Source organism: Bacillus rossius, chromosome 1 (assembly GCF_032445375.1).
Source record: "Bacillus rossius redtenbacheri isolate Brsri chromosome 1, Brsri_v3, whole genome shotgun sequence".
Lineage (NCBI taxonomy): Eukaryota > Metazoa > Arthropoda > Insecta > Phasmatodea > Bacillidae > Bacillus > Bacillus rossius.
In genome coordinates, this window is record NC_086330.1 from 134600747 (window position 1) to 134625256 (window position 24510).

Sequence of the window (24510 nt, forward strand, 5' to 3'; positions counted from 1 at the left end):
AGGACGCAAGGTTTCTCTCTCTCTACGTGGGCTGAACAGGTGTGCTTACCGTCGTTGCTGCGGGAGAAATGCGAAAATAAACGCCCATTCCTACCCCAACAGTCTAGTGCGTTGTTTTAAACGTTCTTGTCCTTAGTATAGATGGCTTGATACGCAGGATGTATCTGTATATTGTGTATTGTAATCTGATATATGCATCGTTACCGTAGGTACAACGAGTTGATTCCAGTTGCCTTCCGCTACATGAAGGCGAAGGGATGACCCCTAAATCTGATACCTGAATTGAAATTGTTTTATTTAATTATAAAAATATATCCCATCAAAGTCCTGACCACAGACAAAGCGGAGGCGATGGCTAGGTCGTTTTTTTTCTCGTCTTTTTTTGTATTCATACGTGACAATCCAACGTTACCTTCGTTTTGGTAGTTTTTGTCATGATTTGGTTCGTAGGTAAAAGTTTTACTAAACATTTTAATAAAATTTAACTTTATGTATTGCTGGAGACACTATGTGATTATGTACTGAATGTACATAACACACTTGATTCGTACAGTTGGTTCACCTTCAATTGAACGTTTTCGGAAGTCCTTCTTAAAATTCACACTCAACTATTCATCGCCAGATGGCGAGTTGAAAATATCCACAGGCCAAATGAAGTGTTTAGTGTAGGCTATGCATGCATCTGTCACGTGAAAATGTAATATTGTCACGAACATTAAAGAAACGGTTACGATCACACCAAGTCTTAATCTAATGTTAAAGGTTAGTGGCCAGCCATTTTTAACCTAGTTTCCTTCAATAAGTCGTAAATGTTTAAATTACAATAACGTGACAGAAACGATTCGATAGAAAAATATCGAATTATTGTGAACATGTTGTTTCTAACCGTGCTAAAAACTACAACAAGGAATTGTGTTTACAATTTTGTATTAATTGAAATGTTTCAGAAATATTTGTTTCGTCAAAATGTACCTAATATTTATTCGGGAAAAAAAAATATTTTGAACGGAAACATACTAAAATATTTCACAAGCAAACTTACTAAACAAAACTTTGAAATAATACACGAATAAAGATATAATAAACGCATCAATTTAAAACTTCATTTGAAAACAAAATTAAAACGCTCATTTGTGTAGCTTTGCGATGTCGCGGTGACGTCACAGAAGTTTCACACGCGATTGGTTGCGTGGCGCCCGCAGAGCTATTGTGAGTCCAGCTCAAGTCGTGGAACTGAACTACTTCATCGATTTGCTGTCACATGTACCAGCCTTTGCTTTGAATCATATGACTGTCTCATAAGTGGATTTAACAAATGTTGGGATAGTCCTGAATAGAGTATGCATTGTCTTTACGCCACAGTTAACTTTTGATTAGCCGTGTTAATATTTGCGATATAGTGTTGTCTGTTGACGCGTTTTTAATATATAAAAATAGTTTTCAATTGTACAAGGTATGTCCATGTCGGTGATAAGTGCGAGACCACGCGACAGTGATCGTAGGAGACATTTTTTTCAAGCATAGGTCTAATATCGTTCTTTCTTTTTTTGTGATTTCGGGATAATTAATACACTTTGCGGATCAAATGTCATTCGAGTGAAAATTAATGTACGACGTTTTTAGCTTGTGTAACCTGTCCCTAGCGAATTTGTAATACTTGATTGATTTTTGTATAGCATTACAAATATTGTTATCTTTATTTTGTGAAAAAAATGACCATAGGTAATTTACCCCGTGTTTGTTCATAGTTGTGTTTGGTTTTCCTTGATGTTAAACATCCAAGCAGCAAATATAACATATTAAAGGGGTAGTTACAGGGGATTATCAGGGTGATGGTTTCATATTAAGGTTTTTAGAGCGAAAAGTACTACCTCCTATATACGCTATGAGACTAATAACGACCAATTAGAGCCTACCCACGTGGGAGAAAAATTAGTTGTCGACATATATATCTTGTTTCTGAAGTAGTTTTGGGCCCATCAGCTATTATCAGGCAAACAAACCAATAAAAAACTAGTTCACATTATTTTGGTAGCCACATATTTTGTGGTGTTGCATACCAAAATACTGCATTTCCTCATTTATGTAATTTTTTTTTTACAATTTTTTTTTGCGCAGTAATTATCTTCTACCAATCGTCGAGTAGTTAAATCATCATTATAAAGCTAACGCATTGAATTTGTAAGAGTCGCACTTTTATATCCTTCTCCGTGTTCTATGTGCCTACGGTTTGATCAACATCTAGATCATAAGGAAATGATGATAAATGAAACTATGGAATTGAGCAGTGGCGAAATGCGTTGTGTGAGAGGGTGGTAAACCCGAAAAGAGCCACGGAGCGCCCACGGCAAGGTCCTTCATGTTTTCCACGTGCTGTGACCTTTCCCTGAGGGGGTTGGGGGAGATGAGACAGTACCTGTTGTGGCTGGGCGCGTCTCTCCCCTGCCGGAGCGTCCCGACGCTGCCGTGGACGCCTCCCGACTGGACTGGACCCGCGACTCCGGCGCCCGGAGGGCGTCCCGCGCGCAGGCGCCGCGACGCCCGACATCCCCCCCTTCCCGCTCCAGCCCCTTGGGTCCTTTTCTGTCTGCTCCCGGAGGTAATCCCCCGCCGCTCGCTTGGCCCGCCCGGAATATATGCCCCCGTGCGCGCGTGGGTAAGCCTGGTCAGACCGCGCCTCCTCGGGCGATCAGTGGTCGAGTTCCTGTCGTGCTCGCCCCTGCCACAGCCGGAGTAAATGGACTGTAATTTACCAAACAGCTTCCTTGGAAACCTGTTGCCGAAATAGTATTTACATTTAAAAAAAAAAAATATTTGAGACCCCTGCCTCGGCACATATATGGTGTGCAGAGCTTCAGAATAATTTTTAAGTACTAATTATATTAAACCAAAATCTATACATCATACATGACATAATTTATGTTAAATATGGTGGCAAGAGGTTCTGAATCACGTAACATTTTATCTTGGCCTGAATTTTTAAAATTTCGATGTACTTTCGTCTCAAACGCACTTTCGACAACCTCGCAGTGCGAGTCCAATCAGTTTATCGCACATTTACTTAGCCGACTTCAGATCTTTGAAATCACTTGCATAACACTTTTATTATCATTTCTCCACCATATAATGTTACGTTTACCACTCAAACCTCATAGTTGCCCTGTGAACGACGAGAATTCTTGCGCGCTAGTTGAGAGCCTTGGGTGTTGAGGCAATACCGCGATAGTCGCACTTATAACCAACTTCACTAACACAAATCCACCTCTGACAGGGCTAGGTGGGCCCTTTAACAACCGTTGTATTACAGAACTAAGTGAAGGGGTTAAAAACGTAAGAGAGGTGGAAAGTAGAAGTTTCATGTTGGGAGGAGTAAGGAGGTGGGAGATACAGCTAAGAAGTAGGTGGAATATGTGAAACTTTGAAGAAATTATTATTTTAGCCTCACAAAATATATGGAGTTGCAGCATGTATTTTGTAAGTTCCACGAAATGCTCCCCACTCGCTTCATTGTATGAGTTTCGTAATGGTTGCCGAAGTTGATTTTGGGTTTCTCTTTTTTTAAAGACGAAGTGGACAAGCAGTACTTTTTCCATAGACTTCCCGTTAATGCTGACCTCGTGTTCTTGGACTTAAATTCAACGATATCCTATGTTATATTGCTTTGGCCATGTAAAACTTGAACGATGCATGGTTTAGTAGTTTTGATACGAGTTGTCAAGGAACACTTCCCTTCTTTTATTTATTGGCTTTCGTGTGAACCCGATGTTATGAGGTTAAAATGGAAGCACTTGCTTAATTTAATTGCACGGTTATTGGATTACACAACGTTTAAAACCTCTCGAGGTAATTTTTTTCTCAAGGCTTCTAGGTCAGGAACGAGAGGCTGTACCTACGTGTTCTTTATGCGTTCCTGAAAGCTCAGGAATTCATGGCTGGCGGTTGCCTCCGTGCGAAGAATAAAGGAATTTAGGTCACCGCAAAAGAGGTGATCTTTCAGTGCCTCGTACCGAGCTCTCCCGACCCACAATTTATAATGTAAAATTGCCGCTCTGTAACGAGATGTTAGCATTCAGCGAGAAATAGGGCTAACACCTCCCTCGCAGCTCGCAGAGGGTACGTCTTAAGGCGGGTACAGACTAGAACATTTTAGCGAACAGAACAGCGAACAGTGTTCGACACATTTTACGAACAGTGTTCAGATTTCGAAAGAACATTGTTTGCGAACATTGTTCGAGGTGTGTTCCCTGTGACCCATTCCGTACTTAGCAGTGGCACGATGAGTACACAGGCGCAAGTAGCAGCAGCTGTATATATTTACATTCACTATGCGGTTAAAAAGCGAAGGAAATCTCGCCGTTGGTGGATTACAAAACTGTATGAAAGTAGGACAACATATAGTGGCTCGAACTTGTTGGCAGACTTAAGTTTTCAGTCAGTCAGTGGTCTTTACAAGAACTTTACAAGAATGCACCCATCAGATTTTGAGTGGTTGATCAATTTGATAGGAGCGAAAATTGGTAAGAGAGATACGTCGTTCAGAAAAGCAATTCCAATTACAGAAAGACTGGCATTGACATTACGTTTTTTAGCAACTGGTGATTCGTATACCAGCCTTCAGTATGTATTTAAAATTTCAAAACAGACTATCAGCACAGTTATTCCTGAAGTGTGTTCTGCTCTCATCGAAGGACTTGAGGATTACATTAAGGTAAGTATTGACTTATTCTGCGGTACTGTGTAATTGAAAGATTTATTAACGTAATTTTCTACATTTATTTATAAGAAATGACAAAGTTGTTTACACTGTGTTACAAATCATTAGGAGCACTGTAATTAAAACAAAAATATTTTATAAGAGATCGTGAATAATGAAATCATCATCATCAGACGTCAAGGTAGGTGATCCTGCTGAAGGACACGGGGTTGTAGGGTTGGACAATACAGTGTTTGACTGCATGACAGAGTTGTCCGATGGAAAATGACATGGATAGTGTGGTTGTATAAAATTCTGAGTGTTATTGTAGAAACCCCTGTTAGCGCGAAGGAAAATACCCATAATGTCATTTTCAATTGTACATCTAGTATCAACGTTGTACTGTCTCAACTTAGATGCGACCAAATTTCCAAAATGTTGGCACTCATCGTTAAGCTGACTCGCGGTGGACGACAATATATGAAAGGCTTTGTCCAGACGTGCATCTTCGACTCGCTGCTTCTTCTTTTTCGGTACAGTTTCCTGTGCTGATTCTCCAACTGCACCACATTCTACGTCTCTCTCTTCGCTTTCTACTCGCATCTGAAAAATGTCATAATAAGTAATTATAAATAAATTATCGTTTGAGCCAAATAATGTTTCACTGGTTTTATAGCTACATCGTTTAAATTGTTATTACACCACACAACAGTAATTCTTGCATTTTGCAAAATTTCAAGTCAAATACGTGTGTATAATAATGTTTCTGCGTCCCCTTCATTGGACTAGTTGCCACTGAGTTAGGCAGAAACATAAACATGTAAATGAAATAAATGGGATAAATGTCAAAGGAGAATTATAACAACCGGTCGTTACATGTGGTTCTGAATATATCTGTTACAGATTCCTACTACTGAAGAAGAATGGGCGGCAGTAGCAAGAGAATTTGAAAGCAAGTGGCATTTCCCACATTGTGTAGGCGCGCTCGACGGTAAACACGTTGTATTACAGTCACCTATGAATAGTGGAAGCGAGTACATAAACTACAAAGGATTTTTCAGTATAGTACTTTTTGCTTTGGTAGATGCCAATTACAATTTCTTATTTGTAGATGTGGGATGCCAAGGCCGAATATCGGATGGTGGCGTATTTGCAAATTCTGAGCTGGGCAAAAGGATTGCATCGAACTCATTGCATCTTCCTCCCGCCGCCCCATTGAGGAACAGAAACACAGATATCCCATATTTTTTTTATTGGGGATGAAGCATTTCCTTTGTCGGGCAACCTTATGAAGGTATATGCTGGTTATCATCGTAAAGGGACAAAGGAACGGATTTTTAACTACAGGTTGTGCAGTACTCGCAGGGTTGTGGAAAACGTGTTCGGCATTGCATCTTCAGTTTTTCGCGTGCTGAGGAAACCTCTTCTCTTAGAACCACAAAATGCTGAGCGAGTTGTAATGACTGTTGCCTTGCTTCACAATTTCTTGAGAAAAAGACCAGAATCTGCTACAGTTTACACACCCCCGGGAACATTTGATAATGAAGAAGCGGGAGACGTAATACACGGGCGTTGGAGGGATGATGGTACAGATATGGGTTCGTTGTTGCCAGTTACAAGGGTTCCCCGCAGATCAAAGAATGCAGTACTTGACGTAAGGGAAGAGTTGGCGGAGTATTTTACACGAGAAGGGAAAGTAACGTGGCAAGATGAATATGCTTAGTATGAACGTTTGGTACCAAGCAACTTGTACTTACCGTCGAAATTGTCTTTCTTGGTTTATTTTTGTCCAGCAAGAAACGTAGACTTTCGAAAGCGAACCAGGAACTTCTGTACATTTCGTCAGTTCCTGTAACAAATTACTGTTTGTAGAACAATTTGTGCGACTTAAAATTTTGTTTACGTAATCAAAATGTACTAATGTTTTAAAAGAATCCACTTTACAAAATAAAACTGAAATGAACCCACCTTTTCCAGTTCCAGCAGTGTCTTTCATTTTCTTCCTCTCCCTTCTTAATGCTGATAGCAAACTCTCCATTTTCTTCTTACATTCGTCCACATCTCTGTCCATTTCGGCCCCGATTTCTTCCCACGCGTCTTGTTTTCTAATTTTGTTGAAATGATTAACATTGTTTGGGTCCCATATCACTGTTTGTTGTTTATACAAATCTATCAGTTTTATTTGATCTTCCTTGGACCACTCCATTCTCATATAACAAAAGAGTCACGCACCGCTACTAACTCCGTGAAGACAACACCGCTCCACGTCGACAACTGAATGTTCGCAGGAAGTGTTCGCAGCGACGTCCAGACTGTTATCCGAGCCACGGCGAACATCCTTTGATGTGACGGGCAAAAACCGACAAATATCGGATCGCAACCGAACAAACAACCGAACATTTTTTGTTACGGGGAAATGTTCGTTTTCCCGTCCACATTGGTTGCAAACATGTTCGCGAACAATGTTCTGTCCGTTGAAATGTTCTAGTCTGTACCCGCCCTTACAAGTGAACTTTAGAGAGGTTGCCACACAGGTTCCGTGAGGCATCAATTTTCAAAATGACGCATCACAAGTTTTGGACGTTCAGAATTTAGGTTTAGGACTCATTGTGTAGTAAAGTTTTCCGTATACCTGGAGCGTTGTTTTCGAAAGCAGAATGTTGCACATTAAAGGTTATGCTAGTAATATTCTAATACACGTATGTATAGTTATTCGCTACTCTATAAGCAAAAGTATAAATAAGTGTATGGTAAACAACTTCAGTAACACTAGACTATGGTTGGGCGCCGATGCTAAGATATCCACACACACACACACACACACACACACACACACATATATATATATATATATATATATATATATATATATATAATTAAATAAGATACAAAAACACCACAGTACTTGTTCCTGTTATTAAGACTAATAACCAGACTAATTTGAAATAGTGTATTAAGGGATCAGATGTGCCAAGTAAAAGGCAAAATAAATGGTTGAAAAAAATAAAAATATATATATTAAATATTTAAACTAAAACTTAATTTACTAATGCATAGGTATTTAATTTCATGTGTCTGAACATATGTAATGACACAATTTTAAGTGTTTTTCTAATATCTTTACACGTGAATTGATACTTGTTTGCATTTCAAAATAGCAAATATTTATTAGAACATGCAAAGCTATACAAATAATATAACTGAAAATTATATATAATTATAGTACACTAAATAAATATCTCAAACAAGAGTTTGAATTTTATTCAAACATCTTACATTTTCTCAATTTGTTTTAACAGAAATCATTAAAAGTAATTTAAAATAGAAATGTCTGGCAGCGAGTCAAGTCTTTGAACTTAAGGTCTTACATCTCCGACCTCTGGGTTGTGAATGACTCGATTGACTGATGACGTTAATGTCCTTAATTGCAACATATTTCTTTAAGTTGTGTACAAAATACTATATCGTTTCTTAATTTTCGCAACTCAAAAATGCAAATTATCTGATTGTTTTAGAATTATGTTCTTGGCGTCACCACAAAATATATGTTATAATAATGTATATCACACAAATACTTACTTAAGTGCAAATAAGCACACCTATGTGCTTATTTCGTAAGGAATAGTTCTGATTAAAATACACGAATAGTTTGACTTACTTTAAATTATACGTCAATATCATGAATTATCATAACATTAGACAGCTAAAATAACAATTCAAATCAATAGCCTATTCATGTTTCAAGAATCTTGCTTGATCTTTCCTTATTGGTAGACGAACCATTACTAATAATGAAACGTTTGTATTTCTTTTCCATTCTCAAAAAATATGTTCTTATTAGCTCTTAGCTCTAGTTAACGACCATAGATAATACACATAAAATGTAAATACTGCTAAAATAACTACATGTCACTATTCCAATGGTAACATAATCTGGTTAAGTTCTACATATTAAATAAATAATATAAAATATCGTAATACGACGATATGGGAAACTCTGGCCAAAGCGCGATACAGTTTACAGCATTGCTTTCAAGCAATTTTCACTCCACGCCCCTAAATTCCATTCTCACGCACTTAAAACACATTGTAAAAAACGTAGTTACACTCCACGCCACCAGGTTCGCTGATATCACTTGTCTGTCGTATTTTTTACGAGTTTTTTATATTGTCCCTGTTACAATCAATACTAATATTATAAATGCGAAAGTAACTCTGTCTGTCTGTCTGTCTGTCTGTCTGTCTGTCTGTCTGTCTGTCTGTCTGTCTGTATGTCTGTCTGTTTGTTTGTTACCTTTTCCCGGCTGAACGGCTGAACGGATCGTAATGAAATTTGGCAAGGAGATAGATTATATCCTGGGGATGGACATAGGCTATCTTTTGTCTAAAAAAAAAATCTTTAAACGGGTTAAAAAAATATATTTTAATTTTATGTAATGTGTGTCATAGATATACACACTGTTAGTGTCCTTCCTCTATGCCTGCCGAGCAATAGCTTTCAGCCATTACGTTACGTTTTTCTATTGTAAGGAACTAAGTAGGGAGTAAGAAAAATATAAAGATCTTGACAGTTTGTAGTGTCGCCATATTTGTTTCAAGTTTCAATACCGTTTTTGTATATTACAATTTAAATTGCAGAAAAAAATCATGTTTCATAGCCACACAAATAGTGAGTGTGTGTCATTTCTCTATGTCCACGAGGTCTCGCCGCGTCAATCATTATTCATAGGTAGGTAATAAGTTTTTCTATTTGTCAATATTGTTATTATGGTAGATAGGAGTACAGTAAATGCCTACATTCTTATATTCCTTTATATCTCTTTCGATTTGGAGTGTTTCCGTGCCATTCGCCCCCCCCCCCCCATCCCCCCCATGTCGTTAAAGCCCCAAAATTTCGAAAGTTTAAAATTTTTTAAAAATCTTTCTCTTTCGATTTTAAGTGTTTTCGAGTCATTCAGGGTCCTCGAATCCCCCGGCCCCCTCTGGGAAAAAGCCCCAAAATTTCGATAATTTTATGAATTTCAAATATCTATTCTTTCGAGATGGAGTGTTCCGAAACATTCCAGGTCCTGAACCTCCACCCCCTCCCCTTCCACAAAAGTGAAAGCCACAAAATTTCGAAAAATTGGAGGAAATTGTATTAAAATTAAGTCATTACGAACTAAAGTGTCTGGGGCATGGTGGAACTTTTACCCAAAGTCGACTTACCACCCGATTTTGTGGGAGGGGGGCAGTGCAAAACCCCAAAATTACGAAAAATTTCAAAAATTTCTTAAATTTAAGTATACTTTTTTACTATTTCGAGTGTTTCCGAGCCATTCGGGGTCCTCAAACTACCCTCCCCCCACAAGGAGTCAAAGACCCAATAATAAAAAAATTTCCCAAAATTTCGAAAACCTATTCTCTTTCGATTTGGAGTGTTTACGAGCCATTCGGGGTCCTGAACATAACCCCCTCCCCCCTTCTCAGGGGTCAAAGCCCCAAAATTTAGAAAATTTCAAAAATCATTCTCTTTCGATTTTTAGTGTTTCCCTGCCATTCAGGGTCCTCAAAATCACCCCTCCCCCTCTGGGGACAAAGCCCCAAAATATCGAAAATTTCAGGAATTTTAAATATCATTTCTTTCGAGATGGAGTGTTCCATACCATTCGAGGTCCTGAACATCCACTTTCCGCAAAAGTGAAAGCCCCAAAATTTCGATATATAAGAATATATATAATTTGATGTTGGCATGTATGACGTCGATAAACTCTAACACCGTTTGACCGATCGCCATGAAAGTTGGCACATCGAATGTTGGTATCATGAGGGTTTTTATGCCATCCATTTTTTTTGTAACTCGCCGCTAGATGGCGCTGTAGCGCATCAACTTCTAAACCTTTCAACCGATCGCCATGGGTAAACAGAAAATCATAGGTCACAAATACACAAACAGTAATTATGTATCATTTCTTAATGTCCAGCACACTGGACATATCGCTATCCATTTTGCTGTAACTCGCGGACAATATATCACCCGGTGTTCAGCCCGGGCAAAGCCGGGTACTGCAGCTAGTATTTGATAATATTACTAATTTCGTGGTACAACCAATAAGTCTAATGAAGTATCCAAAGAACACATATCAATATCCGCTCTATTTGCATAGAGTCTTTGCCATGTAGAAAAATTCTATTTTCTCTTGTTTTGATTTACAATGCTTTGCAACACATATAGATACTAGATAAAGAGTTATTAAAAATAAAATAAACTTTTTAACAACATCTGTAACGCTGTATCAATGCAGTGTTGAGCCAGAAATGACACTAAGCAAATAAAAAAATAGCAGCATCTAGTTAACTAATATTTCAGTCTAAGATCTACCTGGAGCTGGTTTAATCATGTCGGAGAATGAAATATGGTGAACAGACGTTTGGGTTTGGAGACATACTTACCCATAACTGGATGTCCAGGGTATGTACATGCTGGTCCCGAAAGATATTTAAGTTTACCGTGTAATAATTTGAGCATTTGCACTTGCGTGCGTGATTCACATGTGGTTTTGAAATTAACGCCGCCTTGGATTGTTTCAAAATTGTTCATCGTGGTTGTACAGTACTAAAAAATTATGTTGGCTGTCTTTTTGAAACAGTTTAAAATTCTGCGGTGGTAATTTAAAGTAATTGCACGGCAAGTGCATTTAATGAACTGCAAAACCAAACATGAGCTCGGTTTTTTCAATTAATTATTACGATGCGCTTTATGGGAACAAGGTGTGGTTGCGATGCGAGTGGTGGAATTAACGCACTTCGCGGAAGCCACCTAATTACCATTGGCAGGGAACCGCGCGACCGCTATTAAATGAAAACATGAGACTATAGGAGTCTGTGTTTAAGCCCCGAGCATTGAAACTACGCTTGACTCAACCGTTGCTGGAAATTTGGATGCGTGTACCTGGTGTGAAAGCCGCCAATAAACACAAGCCAGCAACCATGCAAGTGTAGTGCATTCGTTTTATTCGACTTTTAAAACCTATCTGCGATCATAACTACGTATTATTTAAATTTATCATTGCTTTGCGGTGGTTGAGTGGTTATTTCACTCGCCTCCCACCAAGATAAGGGGATCGAACCCGGAGTTTTCGCAAGTAGGAAACGTGGCGGACGTTGCTGTGGCTTTTGTGTATTCTCGAGTACTCCGTTTCCCTTACCAGTTCATCCTGTCGCTGCTCCATACCCATCTCATCTTATCTCACGCATTCTCCAGGCTGGTCGGAACGACAAGTCTGTCTATCGGGTAGGACAGCCGGCTGCTATTAGTGTCAGCCTCGTTTCATCCATGTAGATCCTGCCTCAGGCGGGAAACCACGTGTCATTTTTATTGTCTAATTGTATACATAAATCAAATAGGATCCATGATAGTGCAACTATGGGACTTCCAAGAAGTTCCACTATAATTCTCTTACGCGCACCAAGAGATGATCAAAAATCATGATTAACTTTTAAAAAGAAATATTTAAACGAGCAGTAAAACAGTCGACAGCTTATTGTGTAGTTAGTGTTTTTAAATTAACAATTGGGGTAACTGCGGCGTCGAGTGGTCAGGTTACCCGCCTCCCAGCAAGGCGATCCGGGTTCGATTCCCGGTTGAGTTAAGGGCGTTTTTATCGCAAGTGGGAAAACATGGCGACGTTGCCGTGAACCGATGAAAGTTCTCGGGGTACCCCCATTTCTTTTAACCGCTGTTTATTCTCATTATTTAACGCTTATTTCGTATCTAATGACATAACCCTACAGGTTGGGTGTTTACATTTACTCGTCATCGTTGTTATTGTATTGCAAGTGTTACGAAGGTTTCGCTATAAACCAGCGCAGATTTATTTGTAATAGGTATCGCGAGCTGTCGCGGCCACTGTCTGAAGTGGCTTCGCGTGTGGATTCTAGCCGCATCGAAGGATAATATTTTCCCGACATTTCGGGGAAACCAGAAGAGAGGAAGGCTCTGATTGACCCACAGTTGCGCCAATGAGGAAACACTTTCCTCTTAGGCGAGATTATATTTTAAGGCGAGAGAATTTACAATAACCTCAGTAGGTAACAGCTACCCTGAAAATGGCGACTCTATGACTGACCAAAACGTCGGTGAAATATTCGCCTTCGACGCGAAGTTGCCCCACATTTTTTTTATGATATTTGTGGAAGGGAAGAAACATGAACATAATTCAAATTCTTGTCTGGCTAATAGCACTATTGTTATTGACTGGTTCGAAGTATTTGTTGATAAACGTCTGGAATCGGAGGAAAGCCGATACCGCAGCATGTCGGTAAAAGCACAGCCTCCCTCCCGCGCAGGTTGTGCGGCGCCCGACGTCATTGTGACGTCGCGCCGGGCCTTGTTGGCGGTCCTCGCGCGAGCTGCGATCACAGGTTGGTGCGGTCCGCGGTGCCCTCCCCGTCCGAATCGCCGGTCGCAATCGATTGGGCGGCCGGCGAGACCGCAGAGCGGGGCTGCGCGCCCGATAGGCGTCGCGGCGCCTCTGACATCCGGCGTGCTTCGCTCCAGTTGCTGTCCTGAACCGCTCCAGGAAGACGAGTAGAGGTATGGCCTGAGGCTGGAATACACCAGAATAAAAAAAATTAAAAGGACGAAAATAAAATTTTAGAATAGTATAGAATGACGAAGATGATCAAAGATGAGAACTGAAGAAGAGTAACTAAAAACATAAACGGTGAAGCATAATGACGATATGGAAGAAAGAAACGAGGTAAGAGAAGATACAGGCTATGGAAGAGTATAATAAATTAGAAATGAAAAAGAATGACTATACGATGAGTTAGAGTAAAACATTCTGTGACTTAAGATAACAACACGGATTTGGAATAATAGGCTATGCTTCCCAATTGTGTCTGGTCATGGGACCGGGTGTCGTATGCTACCCCCATCAGATTTGCTCTCTCACCAATGGAGTACTAGATCACGTTTAGTTACAATCCAGTTTCGTTTTAAAACGAAACTTTTTTTACAGTCTGTAGGGTAACTCGAGGCGATGTGTCATCAGAGAAACGAAAAGTGAAACGCTTAAGAGTGGGGATCTTGATGTCGGAGAGGGAGAGGAGGAAAGTTACTCTCGGGGCAAGGGTTAATGAAGCGACGCTATAGTGCTGCATTTTTCGTTACGCCGCGGACACACTGCGACACACTCGACCTGCTGACCGCCGCTACTCGGTATTTGTCATGTTACTGTGGGTGTACTTTATTGTTTAGCTTTATCATTCGAGTGGATCACTGAGTGTGAAGTTGCACTTGCGACGCGCGTGGTGGCCACGCGCCCATTTGATTCTATAGGCTATCATAGAGCCGGCCCCCGATGGAACACTGTGCTTTTAGTTTGTTGTTCCTAATCGCGTCGTCTTCGAAATTTTGATGTGTAACATCTTAGCTCTAGGAATACGGCATTTGGTAGAAGTAATTTCGTGAATAGAACGGAAGTTGTATGGAACGGAAATGTGTAACCACAGTGCTACCTTCTGTGGCAGATGGCGCGAACTAAAGTTCATAAAGTCAAAGGGAAACTTTATAGTATTGACTGTTTATTGAATTTTAAAAGCTGGGCAGTGTTTCAATACAATTCCATGTCGAAAATCAGTTCAATAACCGGGGTTTAAAAAATGTCCATGTGTTGCTCTCTTAGTTTAAAATTTCTGTCTGCAAATCAAATGATTCAGTAGTCGACGTAGCTGCTCCGACAACGATTTCTAGCGTTGGGCTCGGAAACTACATGTGATTTGCGTCAAGAAATGTAGTTGAAAACACAATTTGCGTACATTTACGTTAAATTTCCCGTCCGAGTTTAGTATTATTTGCAACGTGAGAACACACGAATTTGCTCTTACAATGGTTGGATGTTAGGTACACATCACTGGCAAGTACTGAAAGACTCGCTCACGTGTTTGTTTTATTTATCTATACTTTTTCTTAATGTCTCATTGACAGATTGTCGCTATAGAGATAAACAAATCAGGGATATGTTGAGGCAGGATTTCGTCATGGCCTATTTCGAAAGCAGCATTTCCTGGAGTGATTCGGAAACCACGGAAAGGTGAAATCATGACCGAGATTCGAAGCCAGGTGCTGTGGAATACGAGTCCGGTGCCTCGTACCACCCGCCACCTCGTTTCGTGTCTCTCTACCTTCATTTTACCTTGACGAGCCCGCAGCTTCTCGGCTGCTTCCTTAGTTCCAGCCTCCAGGACCATCCCCGATGTCTCCCTCTCAGCCTCTCGTCTTCCCTCGCAAACTTCCGTCGCCGCGCCGCGTGGTTTCGCAAACAACCCCGCTCCGAACGACGACGACTGTTACAGTTGTTTACAAAGCCCGCGGCTTGCGGCGGAGGGATATTATTTCTCAGACAACCCCCTCCCCTTCAGTCGCGGGGAGGTTATCTGCATCCGCAGACCGGCGGTTTGTCTTCCGGGAGACAGCGCAGCGCCGACTTTCCGAACCGTTCATCAATCACGGTCTTTGTCCCGTGCTCGGGGAAGAGCTCGCTGCCCGAGCCGACGAAACACCTCGCGCGGAAAAAGGGACGCCACGTTATTCTTTCCCTCCCTCCCTCCCCCCTTCCTTCCCTATATATCGGACGTCTGTCGGCCCATTTGACGGACCCCCCCCCCCCCCCCCCCCGAGGTCTTCCTCTCGAAAATGCGTAATGCTTCGAGTTAAATGCAAAAAAAAAAAAACCTTGAGTGAATGAATCACCGTCCACATTCAGCTCATCAGAGACGGATGTGGCGTGAAGGGGGGAACGGCGTGATGGCTTTGTACGAATAGCAGTGAATTCACATATACTTCTAAACGAAAAATGCACATCAAAGTTTCAGGTGACTGGATCCACATACCCTATAAAAAATACTACGCCGGATTATGACTTCGTGTTCTGGGTTCCGGTGTAAATAGGGTAAATACAGACGTGGAATGAAGGGGAGTACTTTTTTTTTTTTTGCAATAGATTTTTTTAAAGTTATGTTAATAAATTATTTTTGTGATTTTTTTTATGTTCTGCATTGATGAACTAAATATATTTTCTGTAAATTTTTGAATTTATCCTGTCGTTGACGGGTATCCCTGACTAATGTGTAGTAAATAGTGTTCTCCGGATTCCGACGGAGAAAGTCGCGCAAGTGATAATAATTACAAAAACTGGCGCGAAATGTTACACTCAATATGTTACACTAAGTGAATATCTGTCGAAATCATTTGTAATAGAACAACTTCTGCAATGAAGTTACCATGTTAAAATTAACAGAAATATCCCTTAAATAATAGTGTCTGTGGGAATGACAGGCGCGGAAAGGATAACCCTTTTTAATTAACTAGATTTTATCTATTAAATAATAATTACACTTTTAATTAAATCACAACACTCTAAACGTGTGTCCCCAGATTAATCACACTACTATGAGTCTACTATTTACTCTCCCCACTGGAGCTCGGCTCGACAGTGAGACTATACTGCTCGTCTCTTACCTCGCACCTCGGTCCCGACACACTGCCTCGCGCACGAAGCCCGTCGCTCGTTGCCCGATGTCGCGCACCAAGGGGTTCACTCGCCCTCTCCTCCCCTTTTATGTCTCTCCTGGGCCGCCTTGGGAAGGGCTCGTAGCCCTCCGAAGTTTCGCGTTATCGAAGTCCCGTGATTTAACATTCGAAGCTACGAGAACAATGTCGTTCTGGTTGCGCCACTTCATGCGACGGGGCTCTCGGAACCTGCAGAACCCTCCAGGGAAACATTTAGCCGGCCTGACTTGGGGGGGGGGGGAGAGAGAGTTTATAGTTCAGAAAGTGGCCCGCTAATAAAAGGTAACTAGTTGTACGATTGGAGTAAAGAGAGATTCCTGCATGTAACGCTCCTTTTTTTCTTTCTTTTGTTAAAAAAAAAGTGCATTTCTCAAAGAATCCCACCAAGATGACGCCGGTCTGGCTGGCCGGCCCTTGTTTCTAGCAGCCTCGTAACAATGACTATAAAATGGAACCCTGAACTAAAGGATGCTTGAAACGTGCATCTTAGCAGATGCCAGATTTTTTTGTTGCTCTTCCGAGTAGTTGGACTAAGTCCTAACAGAATCTCCGATGCAGCCTTTCGAGAAAGGTTGAGTGCCTCGCATCCTTTCAGGCATCCTTGGGGCGTTTGAAGGGTTTATGGCGCTGTCATTTGGTATTAATAATGTAACGATATTCCGTTGCTAAGCCAGCCTGTTTCCGTCTACACCCTTTTATGTCTATACGTTTTTATCAAATTATTTACTTGAACTTATAAAAAAATTGTCCATAGATATAGTGTAAAAAATTGGTTGTCTGCAAAGTCGGTTTACGGACAATAGTTTAACGTGACGTCATAACAAAACATTGATGAAATGATTGCATACTTTTATGAATAAAATTGAATCATTTTTATTTTAATAATAAAACAATAAATACTTGAAATTATACTAGTAATCAAATTTTTAAAATGCAAAAATAATTAACCTTTATTGCCGAAATTGTTGTTGTAATAAGCAATGAAAACCACATTAACTTTTCACTTCACTTTATAAACAGTCGACGAAACAGTTCACGTGTAGATGACTTATAATTAATTTTAAAAACTTCCGTTTAGCTCTAAAGTTTAAATATAATTATGAACAAGTTTTCATATAAATAAACTGTAATCATATATCTATCATCAATTATATGAATCACCATAATTTTTAGTCAATTGTAACATAACCTATTATTACTGCACTCGCCGACAGATGCTACTTTTTTTTAATAATAAAAGAATAAATACTTGAAATTATACTAGTAATCAGATTCATTTTCTTACGTACATTTGACGTATAAATTATTTCATATTACATATTTATAAACAAAGTTTTAAGTTTTCACTTTTGTCGGTGCGGCGCAAGCGTACAATGAGAGTAATGGGACACAGCGTAACTAAACAATGAGCGTAACGGGACACAGTGTAACGGAACCATGTGCGTAACGGGACACTTTCGTGCGTGCAGCCGGCGTTGATAGATATATTAGACGTTGTCACGTCAAAACATTTGTAAACGCAAACAATTGACTGTCGATACGCCAGATTATGTTAGCGCCGAAAGAATTTGTGTATTTTTTCATAGTGAACACATCCTTCAGGTAAACATATCATTTTGGTGAGTCATCATGGGTAAAGGAACGGCCTCGCTGTTCGGAAACAGCAGCTGTGTTCGTCTGGACGAGAGCGCCGAAGCCTGCAGTCGGGGAAACAATGCCTGCCTCCGGCGAGGCGCATTTTAACCGGGCGCGTGATTGCATACGCAAGTCTGAGCGTCGACGACCCAGCTGTCTTGAGCAATCGCTTGATGTCACCAGCTCTAACTGGGGAGAGTTGGTCTTGTTGTAAACGGTTCGTCGGCAGAGACGTAACCAGAATAGTTTTCACCCGGGGCAAGAACTCTACTCGGTGCTCTTATTTATTTTTTTTTCCAAACCAACCAAACCAAAAACTTTCACGACCACACCTCACACTTTCATCACATATTAATTCAAATACACTATTCCAAATATTTTTATTCAAATTAGTGTATCAATATATTTTTCCGTAATCATTTCATTTTTAGTATATTGCAAGTTGGATAGTACGCGAATAATACCTGTTTTTTTTATACTTATATATAATTGACTATATACATGTACGTATCTTTCAATACCAATAATTAAGTTCATCTGCCCTACAGTAATTTTTTTTTGTATTTAACACTACATATTCAAGTAAATATCTATTATAAAAATTACTCTTCCAGTCAAGCAGCAACCCGCCGTCCCTCCAGTGGGGAGCCCGGAGCACAAGCACTGTATCTCTCTCTCTCTCTCTCTCTCTCTCTCTCTCTCTCTCTCTCTCTCTCTCTCTCTCTCTCTCCCTCCCCCTCTTTTATAGTTACGTCCCTGGTCGTCGGCTTGTGTTAGCAGCGCGAAACAACCCTTGTGAGGAAAAGTTCTCAAGTTCTTCGTATGAAGGATTGTCGTTTGCGTAGTGGTCGGTAATTGATCTATTTTATGGGTGGAAAGGTAAGTACCGAAATATGCCATATTCATTTCAACAGTTTTTATGCCATATTTTTTAAAAGTTGAATATAAAAAATTGCTTTTGTTAAAGCATTAAGAGATTTTTTTAAAACCATAGCATAGTGTGTATTGACAGTATTTTCTTACAGCTGTATTCATACGCGTGTGAAACCACCGCGGAATCACCCTGCCTCGGCAAGCACAGGGACGTCTGGGCTGCCTGAGCTCGCGACACCCAGCAATGGCTGAAACCACTCATCAGTCATTCGCAAATATATATATATATATATATATATTCAATACTAAATGTCAATGTCTTCGCAGGGAGAACTATTTCTAGCAGATAGTCCCTATTAATCCACTAAAGTATATCCTGTGCTTTAACGATATTAACTTGATCTATGTAACAACATTTATTGCGATTGCGTACTGTGGATGGATCTCTGGCTCTTATGCCTGAAACCACCAGAGTAAACTCTGGAAGGATGGGGAAGGAAAGGAGAGGGGTGAGGTTGTAGAGAGGCCAGGACCATAGTGGGTGGAATTCGGATCCCTGGATCATCGCACTTATCGTTTAAGGATCTGCCTTATTGTTAGTTCTTGACAGTCATATATACTCAAAATGTATTCCATGCTTCTTCGGTTCCATACTTATTGACCATAATCAAGCGTGGTCAAGCACCATTTTGGCAGTATTTTTGGGTGTTGCAACACGGTGACGATGAGGTAGGAAGAGTCTTCAACTTCGTCACAGCATGCCATCTCCTGGCTATTCTTAAGGCTCAATCTCACCCGCCATGTTGTTGATTTTCGTTTTTTCGTCACTACTTTAATTTAAGGGCTGTTTCTAACATTTTAACTCGATACCTCCCTAGCAATTGATGTACTGCCATGAATAGTTTCAACGCATTTTCACTGGGTGATACAAGTTAAATTTTCAGATATAGTCTGTTAATAAAAGTAATGATGAAAAAGTGAACATGGCGTGTGAGACCGAGCCTTTACTCCACGAAAGTAAAGCTCTATCCGTACGTCGCACTCGACAAGAGACCTCGGTGCAAGTACATCTGGCAACACCGGCGGAGGGGCAATCAGCACCGCTGGCCGCTGTCTGACGTCTGACGTGTGTCGGGTGCTCGCCGTGTTTGCGCGCCGAACATGCTCGGTGCTGTGTTGTTGGGGAAGGGGGGCGGGGGTGCAGTGACGTGCGACCGCGCTGTCGTTTTGTTTCTCCGTGCCTTACCCTTTGGGGGGGGGGGGGGGGTATGCGGGGCCCCGCATTCCGCACTTGCGCCAGCTCGTGGCTGCCGTATCGCTAGAGACCGGGAAAATTCGTGGATTCATCTCGTGATTTACTAATATTCAAATAATTATAACTTTCGTACTGTTATTGTTTCGCCGTTATTCCGCAGGACTCAGGGCCGATTAGAGAGCCTCACTCAAAGAAGTATCGAAAGATGCCTCACAAAGTCAGCAGCCAATGTGTAGGAGACGTTTGCCCGAGCATGCATAGGATCGTAGAGTCTATCTTGGAGATATGTTGAACCTGCGAACTTTTCCAGTCCCCAGTTATCACTAGTGCAAACCTGCGAAACTCGCGTTAGTGTAACATTGCGCGTTTGGATAGTATCCTCACTGTAACATTGTGTAGTTCGACATAACCCGAACGACTCGAAATCAATAGGAAAATACCAAATTCATGCGATCCAATCACGTTGCTACTGAGTGTTTATTATTTTGTTAATTATGTTTAGGAAGGATGATAAAAAGTTAACAACTCTGATTTAGAAGATTAGTTTAAAAAAAGATTACTTAACAAATAGAACATCTACAGTGGTCGCACGTGTCCCTCGTATGGGTTGTACACGTACGATTCATCTGTACCAAATTCAGAATGTTATTTATATTCAGAGCTAATTTAATAGTGTGACATAAAAAAACAGTAATTTTACTTTCTAAATATAATTATTTTGACCCGTACAACTTTTTTAATGGCGTGGAATCTATTTAACAAAAAAAAAGTGTGAATCAACCAATGTTACACTGTCAAGTTTTGTGTCCTTCATTAGGTAGATTTTAAAGAAATACTACCTATTGTAACCGTTACCATGGTGCTACTTCCAGAAATTTTTTATATAGTTTTTCGTTTCATGGTCCATTGACCTGAAAACAATTGTCAACTCGAAAGTACTTGTACATCACAATTTTATGGACAAGATAACTGCCGCAAATTTTCACAAATCACTTACAGACTGTTAAATAAAATCTAGTGGTGGAAAAACTCAGTCGAGTTCGTTAATATCCGACCAAAGGGGTCCATGTGGAGGTTTTTTGAAAAACAGAAATATCGCTTTAACTCCCGTTATATGGAAAATATCACATCCGTTCAAAAGTATTGTAACTCGGAGTAATACCAAAATATTTTGTCAGAATAATTTTTTACGACCAACCATAACTGCAAGGTGTTGAAAAAACAAGGGTTTCAAGGCAAAAAAATAAATAACTCCCTTCAGTAGGTGTATTTGGTTCATCCTGGGACAGGGGTGTGGGGTGGGGGATCCGGGGATCCGCGGCGGTCATCTTGGATTACGTCAGTTCCGGCGGCCATCTTGGATTACGCCACTTCCGGCGGCCATCTTGTTTTTGACCTTGACCTTTGACCCCGACGACCATTTTGTTTTTCTAGAACATTCCGCCATTTTGTTTTCTAGATCATTCCGCCATTTTGAGTTTCGTCCACCATCTTGAAAATCTTTATGTATTATCCGATTTTAATGGGAAAAAAATTAAAATTTATAAAAAATTAAATAATCAAAATTTTAAAATAAAATTTAAAAATATATTATTTAATACAATTTTAATTAAATACCTGCGCATCGAACACCCAATTCCTCTATATTACGTATACACCATCTAGCACCCCACTCCTATGTTACAATGATATCGTTATCGAACACCCCACTCACCCCTGTTACAATTTTTCGTTACACCGCATTCTTTAAAATAAATTTACTATCAAAATAAAAAATATATACCATCGTTGTCTGCCGGAGGCAGCCATCTTATTTATTGGAGACCGCCATCTTGATTTCATCTGATGGATGTTATCATCGGGTGTAGGTTTCTAAAGTACGTTAGTGTATGTAAGGTCGATTTCCTATCCCGTACCAGCATTATTATGACCCTTATAGACGAAAACCACAAAATCCACAGTCATTTTGCTGTTGTAACCACCATTTTTTCTTAAAGTCTTATCATTTATAGGTTTTAACTAAAATATATGTTATCGATACTATCTTTGTGGATGCGATAGTTAAAGTAATGATAATTTAAAAAAAAAAACATTTATTAACCCATCATAGCGGACCAGAAATTTTTCAGAGTTCTAACTCACAAGTAATATTCTCTTCTCTTGTTTGCGTACTCGTATTTAAAAAGCTGCATGGTAGCAGATATTTTTAATGTCTGTGTATAATTACATTCCTAAACAAGTCCGTGTTTGCGTACTCGTGTTTAAAAGCTGCATGGAAGCAGATATTTTAATGTTTGTGTATAATTACATTTCACCATTCTGTAAGATATTTATAAGTATCAGTACCTCGTGGGATATAGGTTCTATATTAAAAATAATAAACAATATGTAGGTAAAATTGTATTTATTAAATTAAGAACATATTTTACACAACAAAAATGGAGCAAAACAGAAACTATACATCAAAAAACTTAAACTTTACAACAAAAATGGAAACTATTCAGCAAAAACACAAACTGTACAACAAAATGAAAACTATAAAACAAAAAACAGAAAAAAACTATACAACAAATGGAAACAACTACCAAACTGCCAAACTATTTAAATCAAAAACTATTTACAGGAAAAAAAAATTATTCGTCGCCTCATACATATCCGTGGGGGACTGTGTGGATACCATCTTCGCAGATCAACCGTTTGTCGTCCTCCCACGTTATGGCCAGCTTATTGCTGTACTCAGTATAGAGTATGTGCTGACGGGAGCGAATTGCTCTAACGCCTGCCCTCATTGTGCGGTGGTCTTGCAGGGCATCCAGGTAGTCGTCGAATGTTATGTGTTTTTTGACCACACATCGCTGGATGCCCTTGGCCTTTTTCTCGCTCTTACCACCACACCTGTAGGCGTAGAGTTTGGCCCGTAGGCTTACAAACTCCTCCATCACTTCTCCCCCACATTCATCTTTGAATTTACCGACAACTTTCTTGTTGATGGGGGAGAAGCATGGGTGGTCGGAAGGGTAGCAGCTGGTGTCGAATTTGGCCATCAGTGTAGGGTTGGCTTTGAGGTCTGAGTAAAAGTCTGTTGTCTGGATCTCATACACAAAACTGTCTGTATCCATATACATCAGGTGAATATTGTCATGGTAACGGGGTTTCATGGTATTGTAGTGGAAGTCGTACATGAGAGTCTTTGAAAGATCTAGTACGGCCAGTCCGGCATAGATCGGCTTGTCGAAAATGATGGTCTCGTGATTAAGGTGGACTAGAGACAAATTCGGTTCGTACATTGTACGGTCCTTGAAGGACGGACGACACACCAACTTCTTGAACCTCTTCTCGGAGCACACCAACTCCATTTTGAGCCTCCGCCTTTTATTTTCCATCAGTTTACCAAATGTCGAGTTCACAGCGAGCTTAAAGAACTCCTTCTCGAACTCGTTGGCTGCTGCTTTCCGCTTGTTGGTATTCAGCCGAATATAGGGCTCCAACCATGCCGACTGCTCAAACTGTAGGACTCGGTGTATCTTAGTCACTCTCAGCCCATGAGATACTGCTTGCTGTAGATTTTTGTAGTGGACAATGTAGTGCTCTTTATTTTCAAGAGTTGTCATCAGCTTTGATTGCTTTGAGCCGGGCGGGCACTGATTTACGGGGAGAAATGGCAGGTCTTTATGACTTTCGTGGAGCTCGGGAGGGTACTCCACATCACACTCAATAATGTAGCCTGTAGGAGAATCATCTGGGACAGACACGACATCAATTGATGTGTCTGCCCATTGGAAATGCCGAATTGGAAGCGGCAGAGACATCGCCCACCCGTACAAATTATTTGCATCAATGTACTCCAGGAATGTGGATGGCTTGGATGCATCATATGTCTCAGGTATGTAGGAGTTATTGGCTACGCAATGACGTTTAATGCTTTGCGCTACTCCTCCCCTAATACCAGCCTCCACAAACATATACATGTCGTAATCTGTGAGAAGCTCTAGCTGTACACCTGTGGTTCGAAGCATCGCATCGAAAGCGAATCCAGGACAAGAAATATAGTGAGACGGATCTAAACTATATGTCTCCAAACATATGGAACGGAAATTCTCGAATACGTCCGCCAAAATCAGAACATCCGTCTTTAGGTACAAGTCAGCGTACTCCCCCAAAGTAGCACACTGAAACTTATCCCAGACTTTCACTGCATGAGCGTACTCCATCTCTGAAATCATGGAATCAGTCAGACTATTGTAGAAATCGCCGATAGGTGGAAGACTAGTATCATCTAGTCGAGCAAAAGAATCGACAAAATCATACGGGAAGACACCCTTGCGGGTAACCAACTCCAACTCATCAGGCGCGAAAAACTCAGCAGTACTGACAAACTTGTCTGCCGGCAAGAACTCAGCGAGCGAAGCAAGACCCCGACTCATGAAACGGAACGTATCGACAAACTGAATGCTGAACTTATCATGCAACTTCTTGGAAAAAGTTATCAGCTTCTCCTCT

The 24510-nt window shown here is 40.4% G+C and overlaps 2 protein-coding genes and 1 long non-coding RNA gene across 3 annotated transcripts in view; 1 reads left to right on the top strand and 2 right to left on the bottom strand.

Annotated features, from left to right (window-relative positions):
• The window catches only part of LOC134546178 (trace amine-associated receptor 3-like), a 233750-nt gene extending 231271 nt beyond the window's left edge, over positions 1-2479 (bottom strand). The window contains exon 1 of the mRNA XM_063388763.1: positions 2417-2479. The gene's annotated coding sequence lies outside the window, so the exon portion shown is untranslated. The remainder of the gene's footprint in view (positions 1-2416) is intronic.
• Positions 1-24510, top strand: part of LOC134546181 (glycosyltransferase 25 family member-like) — a 344576-nt gene that overhangs the window by 239293 nt on the left and 80773 nt on the right. The gene's annotated exons all lie outside the window — the stretch shown is intronic.
• LOC134546177 (uncharacterized) lies at positions 4130-7187 on the bottom strand. Its single transcript, XR_010079090.1, has 3 exons — positions 6662-7187; positions 6451-6542; positions 4130-5296 (listed from the first exon to the last, which is right to left on the bottom strand). It is a non-coding gene; the product is annotated as an uncharacterized LOC134546177 (long non-coding RNA).